Consider the following 7814-nt stretch of genomic DNA (forward strand, 5'->3'; position numbering starts at 1 on the left):
CACGAACGCGTGCACCACGCGTCCGTGTTGTTTTGCAAATATGGCCATTCATGCGATCGCGTCACCCACGCGAACGCGTCACCCAAAAAAAATGGCAATAAAGGTTTAAAATAGAGAGTTGCGCGAACGCATGGCTGCACTCGCGCCAATCGCACAATTCAGGCCACGCGATCGCGTGACCCACGCGTCCGCGTCACCTGATAATTATCACACACCACGCGACCACGTCACTCACGCGTCCGCGTCACAAGCGGCACCCAACTTATCAAAATTAGCCAAATATCTTATCTTTTCTTTCCCAAATCCTAATTTTTCTTTCCTTTCTTATTTCTTTCTTCCTCCTTTCTTACTTTCTTTTTCTTTTTCTATTTGTGTTAAAAATTCTCTTATTCAACTATTGCATTCTTTCTTGAATTATTCTGGTGCTTCATGACTTGTTTTATTCTGATTGGGTATCCATTGCTGCAAATTTTTGCACTCTTGATTTGCCATGTGCTTCTACTGTTTTCTCACTTGCATGTTGTAGTTACCATGTAATTGAGACCATCATTATTTGGCATTAACACCCATATTTTATTTGTTTTCTATCTTTGTTTTTGGGTTACTTTCCTTCTTTTTTCTCTTCTTTTAGGATGGCCACCGAGAGGGAAAAGGAAGAACGTCTATTTGGGGAGACATGCAGTCAATCTGCACAATCTATAGAGAAAGGCATCAGTTGGAGTAGCCTGTCCACTTGTACATCTTAGCATGCACCGAGGATGGTGCAATCGTTATGTGTGGGGAGGTCGATACCGATCTCTATGGGTTAGTTATTTTCTTCTCAACACCAATGTTTTATTTTATTTAGTACATTGTTACATTTGCATGTTGCATTGCATGTTTGTTTGATTATTTGCATTTAAGTACTACTTGATTGAAAAATAATAAGTTTCTTTTTAAGACCCTATTTTTGAAAATTTTCACTAATTTAAATTAAAAAAAATTTAAAATTTTCTATGTGTTAAATTTGTTTGAAGTTGTATTTGGAACATGGTTTTTTGAGCCAAAGAACACACAACCTATGAGATTTTGAGATTAATTGCATGGTTACATTATTTAACCATAATATTTTATTCTTGTGTGTTTTCATCTCTATGATTGTAATCTATATTTTGTTCCAATCTATATGTCTAATATTTAGTGTATTTACATGATTGCATATGATTGAGGTCATTACATGTTTTTGCTCACTTATCCCAAATAAGCCTACCCTTTTATGTCACCCTTGTTAGCCACTTTGAGCTTTTTAATCCCCATTTGTTTAATATTTTACCACATCACTAGTCTTAGGCAGAAAAACAAATTAAATATCCCAATTGAATCTTTGGTTAGCTTAAGATAGAGGTATGCATTAACTAAGTGTGGGGAAACTATGGGAACATGGGTTAATAAGGGAATGTATCATGTTTCTAATTTCGAATATTGGGAAATTTGGGTACCTACTCATGTAAAATGGAAAATTAAAAGTTTCATATACATTGATATGTTATTTTAGTTTTTATGTCTCTATAAAAAAAGAAAGAAAAAAAGAAAAGAAAAAAAGAAAAAAATATATAATATAAATAAATAAATAAGAGGACAGAATTACCCCAATGTTAAGTTAATAAAAGATCAATGCATGTGTGGCACAAATTAAAAAAAAAGTTGATACATGAGTATATGATGCAAAAGTGGGAATTTTGGGTAGTTAAGCATGATTTAAGAAGTTATATAGAGTGTGTGTGTGTGTTTATGTGAGAGCTTATGTTAGTCAAGGATTCAATTTATAGCTCACTTAGCCATACATATATCCTTACCCTTGCCTTGGCCCCATTACAACCTTGAAAAGATCTCATGATGTTTGTTGATTGGTTAGATGAAGAACAAAGTTTAGAGAGCATGATTAGAGAAGAGTAGAGTGAATTACCCTATACACTTGAGAGACTAGAGTGATATACACTACTAGTGAGGGTTCAATGCTTGACTCTATGTTCCCTGCTTTTATAAGCTATCTTCTCACAAGTTTACTTGTCTTTTATTATATGATTTGAATTAGTGGAATTTGAATTATTTATATCTTGGAGAACTTGTTTACTTTTAACCAAGTAGGTAGAAACATTTTGCATGTAGTTGCATCCGCATAGATAGGTTGCATTGCATACTCTCTATCATTCCTCTTCACTCCTTTATAGCTTCTCTTGAGCTTAGCATGAGGACTTGCTAATGTTTAAGTGTGGGGAGGTTGATAAACCACTATTTTATGGTTTATCTTGTGCTTCATTGAGTGGATTTTATCAATCTTTCATACACTTATTCATACAAAATGCATGGGTTTATATTCTCCATCTTGAATTTGTGCTATGATTGAAAACATGCTTCTTTGGTCTTAATTTTGCTATGTTTAATCCTCTCTTATTACCATTCGATGCCATGATATATGTGTTAAGTGATTTCAGGAATTACAGGACAGGAATGGCTTAGAGGATGGAATGGAAGCATGCAAAAGTGGAAGGAATACAAGAAGTTGAAGAAATTTCTAAGCTGTCAAGCCAGACCTCTTCGCACTCAAACGGTCATAACTTGAGCTACAGAGGTCCAAATGATGCGGTTCTAGTTGCGTTGGAAAGCTAACGTTTGGGGCTTCAATTTGATATATAATTTGCCATAGTGGCCATACATCTAGGCGATGCGAATGCGTGCTTTATGCGGATGCGTCGCAGTGACGAAAATCAGCGTGGCAGATTTCGTAATCAGTGATTTCTGGGCTGTTTTCGACCCAGTTTTCGGCCCAGAAACCACAGATTAGAAGCTATAAAGTGGGGGAGTCCATCCATTCAGAAGGGAGACAACAGAGAAGACTCTTAATTCACTTTTGATAATTTAGATGTAGGTTTTAGAGAGAGAGGCTCTCTCCTCTCTCTTAGGATTTAGGATTAGGATTCCTCTTAAAGGATTAGGATTTCTACTTTTCAATTTCCAGGTTTACTGTTCCTTTTATTTATTTTCTCAATTTAATTTATGAACTTTTCCATGTTAGATTTGATTTCTTTATTTAATATAATTTGAGGTATTTCAGACTTATGATAGTTTTCTTTTATTTATTATGTAAATAATTTGGATTTTTCCCTTTTGGCTTTGGTTGAGTAATTGGTGACACTTGAGTTATCAAACTCAGCAGTTGATTAATATTTGAAGTTTGCTGGTTGATTTGGATCCCTTTAAAGATAGTCTTTCCTTAGGAGTTGACTAGGACTTGAGGAATCAAATTAATTGGTCCACTTGACTTTCCTTTATTTAGTAAGGGTTAACTAAGTGGGAGCAACGGACAATACTCATCACACCTGATAAGGATAACTAGGATGGGATTTCCAATTCTCACACCTTGCCAAGAGATTTTCTAATTATTAATTTATTTTTCTTGTCATTTAAATTACTTGTTTCTTTATTTCAAAAACTCAAAAATATACATTTTTCCATAACCAATATTAAATGATACTTCCCTGCAATTTCTTGAGAAGACGACCCGAGGTTTGAATACTTCGGTTATAAATTTTATTGGATTTTATTACTTGTGACAACCAAATGTTTGTACGAAAGGATTTTCTGTTGGTTTAGAAGCTATACTTACAACGCGATTATATTCTTGTAAATTTCTTTACCGATAGAAATCCGATCGTCACCCAGCCAGATGCATGCACAAGATCCTATTGGAGGATAATGCCAAGCTAGTGTTTTAACTACAGAGGCGGCTGAATCCAGCCATGAAGGAGGTGGTGCAGAAAGAGGTCACTAAGTTACTAGAGGCTGGGATTATTTATCCTATTTCTGATAGTCCCTGGGTGAGCCCTGTCCAAATTGTCCCCAAGAAGTGAGGCATGACAGTGGTTCATAATTAAAAGAATGAACTGGTTCTTACAAGAACAATTACAGGATGGCGTATGTGTATTGACTATAGAAGGCTCAATACAGCCACCAGAAAGGGTTATTTTCCTCTGCCATTCATAGATCAGATGCTAGAGAGACTAGCAGGTCATGCATACTACTGCTTTCTAGATGGCTATTCAGGTTACAACCAGATTGCAGTAGATCTTCAAGACCAATAGAAAATAGTATTCACATGTCCATCTGGAGTATTTGTTTACATATGGATGCCATTTGGCCTATGCAATGCACCTGCAACCATTCCGAGATGCATGCTCTCTATCTTCTCTGATATGGTGGAGAAATTTCTGGAAGTCTTCATGGATGACTTCTCAGTATTTGGAGACCTATTCAACTCCTGTCTTGACCATCTAGCACTTGTTCCAAAAAGGTGCCAAGAGACTAACCTGGTTTTAAACTGGAAGAAATGTCACTTTATGGTGACTGAAGGAATTGTCCTTGGGCACAAAATTTCAAACAAGGAAATAGAGGTGGATCAAGATAAGGTAGAAGTAATTGAAAAATTACCACCACCTGCCAATGTTAAGGCAATCAGAAGCTTTCTGAGGCATGCAGGATTCTATAGGAGGTTTATAAAGGATTTTTCAAAAACTGTCAAACCTCTGAGCAATCTGCTAGCTGCTGATACACCATTTGTCTTTGACATATAGTGTTTACAGGCCTTTGAGACTCTAAAAGCTAAGATGGTCACAGCACTAGTCATTTCTGCACCAGACTGGACACTACCATTTGAACTGATGTGTGATGCCAGTGACCATGCCATTGGTGCAGTGTTAGGGCAGAGGCATGACAAGCTTCTGCATGTCATTTATTATGCTAGTCGTGTTTTAAATGACACACAGAAGAATTACACAACCACAGAGAAGGAGTTGCTTACAGTGGTTTATGCCATTGACAAGTTCAGATCTTATTTAGTAGGATCAAAAGTGATTGTGTACACTGACCATGCTGCTCTTAAATATCTCCTCACAAAGCAGGATTCAAAACCCAGACTCATAAGGTGGGTGTTGCTTCTGTAAGAGTTTGATATAGAAATAAGAGAAAAAAAAGGGACAGAGAACCAAGTAGCTGATCACCTATCCCAGATAGAACCAGTAGCAGGAGCGTCACTCCCTCCTACTGAGATCTCAGAAACCTTTCCGGATGAGCAACTCTTTGCTATTCAGGAAGTACTATGGTTTGCAGACATTGCAAACTATAAAGTTGTGAGATTTTTACCCAAGGAGTACAGTAAGATGCAAACAAAAAAATTGGTTTCTGATGTAAAGTACTACTTGTGGGATGAACCATATCTCTTTAATAGATGTGTAGACGGAATAATTTGGAGATGTGTGCCTAGAGAAGAGGTGCAAAAAATCCTATGGCATTGTCATGGATCACAGTATGGTGGACATTTTGGAGGTGAGCCAACAGCCACATGGGTTCTCCAATGTGGCTTTAACTGGCCTACTCTCTATAGAGACTTCCGAGAGTTTGTACGTAACTATGACAGTTGGCAGAGAGCTGGTAATCTGCCTCACGGTTATGCCATGCCTCAGCAAGGGATCTTAGAGATTGAGTTGTTTGATGTATAGGGCATTGACTTCATGGGACCTTTTCTACCATCATATTTAAACACTTACATTCTGGTGGCAGTATACTATATATCTAAATGGGTAGAAGCAATTGCAACACACACTAATGATACTAAGACAGTGCTGAAATTCCTCCAGAAGCACATCTTCAGTAGATTTGGTGTCCCTAGAGTACTAATCAGTGATGGGGGCACTCATTTCTGCAATAAACAGCTTGACTCTACTCTGGTCCGATATGGGATTAACCACAAAGTAGCAACCCCATATCACCCACAGACAAATGGGTAGGTTGAAGTCTCAAATAGAGAACTAAAAAGAATACTGGAACGGACTGTAAACACCCGTAGAAGGGATTGGGCAAGAAGTCTGGATGATGCTCTGTGGGCATACAAAACTGAATTCAAGACTCCTATAGGGACCTCTCTATACCAGCTCATGTATGGAAAAGCATGTCATCTGCCAGTGGAACTGGAACAGAAGGCCTACTGGGCAACTAGGTTCCTAAACCTTGATGCTAAGGTAGCTGGAGAGAAGAGATTACTCTAGTTGAATGAGCTAGAGGAGTTCAGACTTAATGCTTTCGAGAATGCCAAAATTTACAAGGAGAAAGCAAAAAGGTAGCATGACAGAAAGCTGTCATCTAGAGTCTTTGAGCTAGGACAGAAGGTTCTGCTATTCAACTCTAGGCTCAGATTGTTCCCTGGGAAACTGAAATCCCGATGGAAGAGACCATATGTGATTACAAGTGTGTCACCATATGGATATATAGAGCTTCAAGATATTGACTCTAACAAAAAGTTCATTGTTAATGGGCAGAGAGTCAAACATTATCTTGAAAGCAATGTTGAGCAAGAATGCTCAAAGCTGAGGCTAGATTAAAGCTCAGTAAAGTCCAGCTAAAGACAGTAAACAAGCGCTTGCTGGGAGGCAACCCAGCCATCAGCATAAATTAGATGTTTATAACAATTATATGAGTCATCTTATTTTGCTATTCATGTTTGTCTATACATTTCAGTAAATAATTCAGAAAAATGAAGGTTCAGAACATAAAGCAGAGGAATCACAGAGAAAAAAAGCTCACTGGCGTAAAAATGCCAGTAAAGAGGCATTTTGGGCGTTAAACGCCAGAATGGGCGCCATTCTGGGCGTTTAACGCCAGTAAAGGTAGCATTCTGGGCGTTAAACGCCAGAATGGGTAGCATTCTGGGCGTTTAACACCAGAATAGGCAGCATCCTGGGCGTTCAGAAAAACGCCCAGTGACAAAGGATTTCTGGCGTTTAACACCAGTCAAGGTACCTGGCTGGGCATTTATAACGCCCAGATTGGCCAGCGATTGGCGTTAAACGCCAGAATGGATACCATTCTGGGCCTTTAATGCCAGAACAGCAGGGGGAGGGGAATTTCGTTTTCAATTCAATTTTTTTCAAATTTTCATGTTTTAATTCATAATTTTCTGCATAAATATGTGGTACACGAAATCATGATTCACACTTTTCACAACTCCGTGCAACTAACCAGCAAGTCACTGGGTCATCCATGTAATACCTTACGTGAGTAAGGGTCGATCCCACGGAGATTGTCGACTTGAAGCAAGCTATGGTCAACTTGTAAATCTTAGTCAGGCAGATTCAAATGGTTATGGATTTTTTATAATTAAAAGATAGATAAACATAAAATAAAGATAGAGATACTTATGTAATCCATTGGTGGGAATTTCAGATAAGCGTATGTAGATGCGTTATTCATTCTGAATCTCTGCTTTCCTACTGTCTTCATTCAATCATTCATATTCCCTTCCATGGCAAGCTGTATGTTGGAGATCACCGTTGTCAATGGCTACCTCCCGTTGATGAGCGGATAATTTATACGCTTTTTGGCATTGTTTTTAGGTAGTTTTTAGTAAGTTCAAGCTACTTTTAGGGATGTTTTCATTAGTTTTTATGTTAAATTCACATTTCTGGACTTTACTATGAGTTTGTGTGTTTTTCTGTGATTTCAGGTAAAATCTGGCTGAAATTGAGGGACTTGAGCAAAACTCTGAAGAAGGCTGACAAAAGGACTGCTGATGTTGTTGGAATCTGACCTCCCTGCACTCGAAATGGATTTTCTGGAGCTACAGAACTCCAATTGGCGCGCTCTCAACGGCGTTGGAAAGTAGACATCCAGGGCTTTCCAGCAATATATAATAGTCCATACTTTATTCGGAGATTGACGACATAACTTGGCGTTGAACGCCAAGTTCATGCTGCTGTCTGGAGTTAAACGCCAGAAAAACGTCA

The sequence above is a fragment of the Arachis duranensis genome, chromosome 3, assembly GCF_000817695.3.
Source record: "Arachis duranensis cultivar V14167 chromosome 3, aradu.V14167.gnm2.J7QH, whole genome shotgun sequence".
Classification (NCBI taxonomy): domain Eukaryota; kingdom Viridiplantae; phylum Streptophyta; class Magnoliopsida; order Fabales; family Fabaceae; genus Arachis; species Arachis duranensis.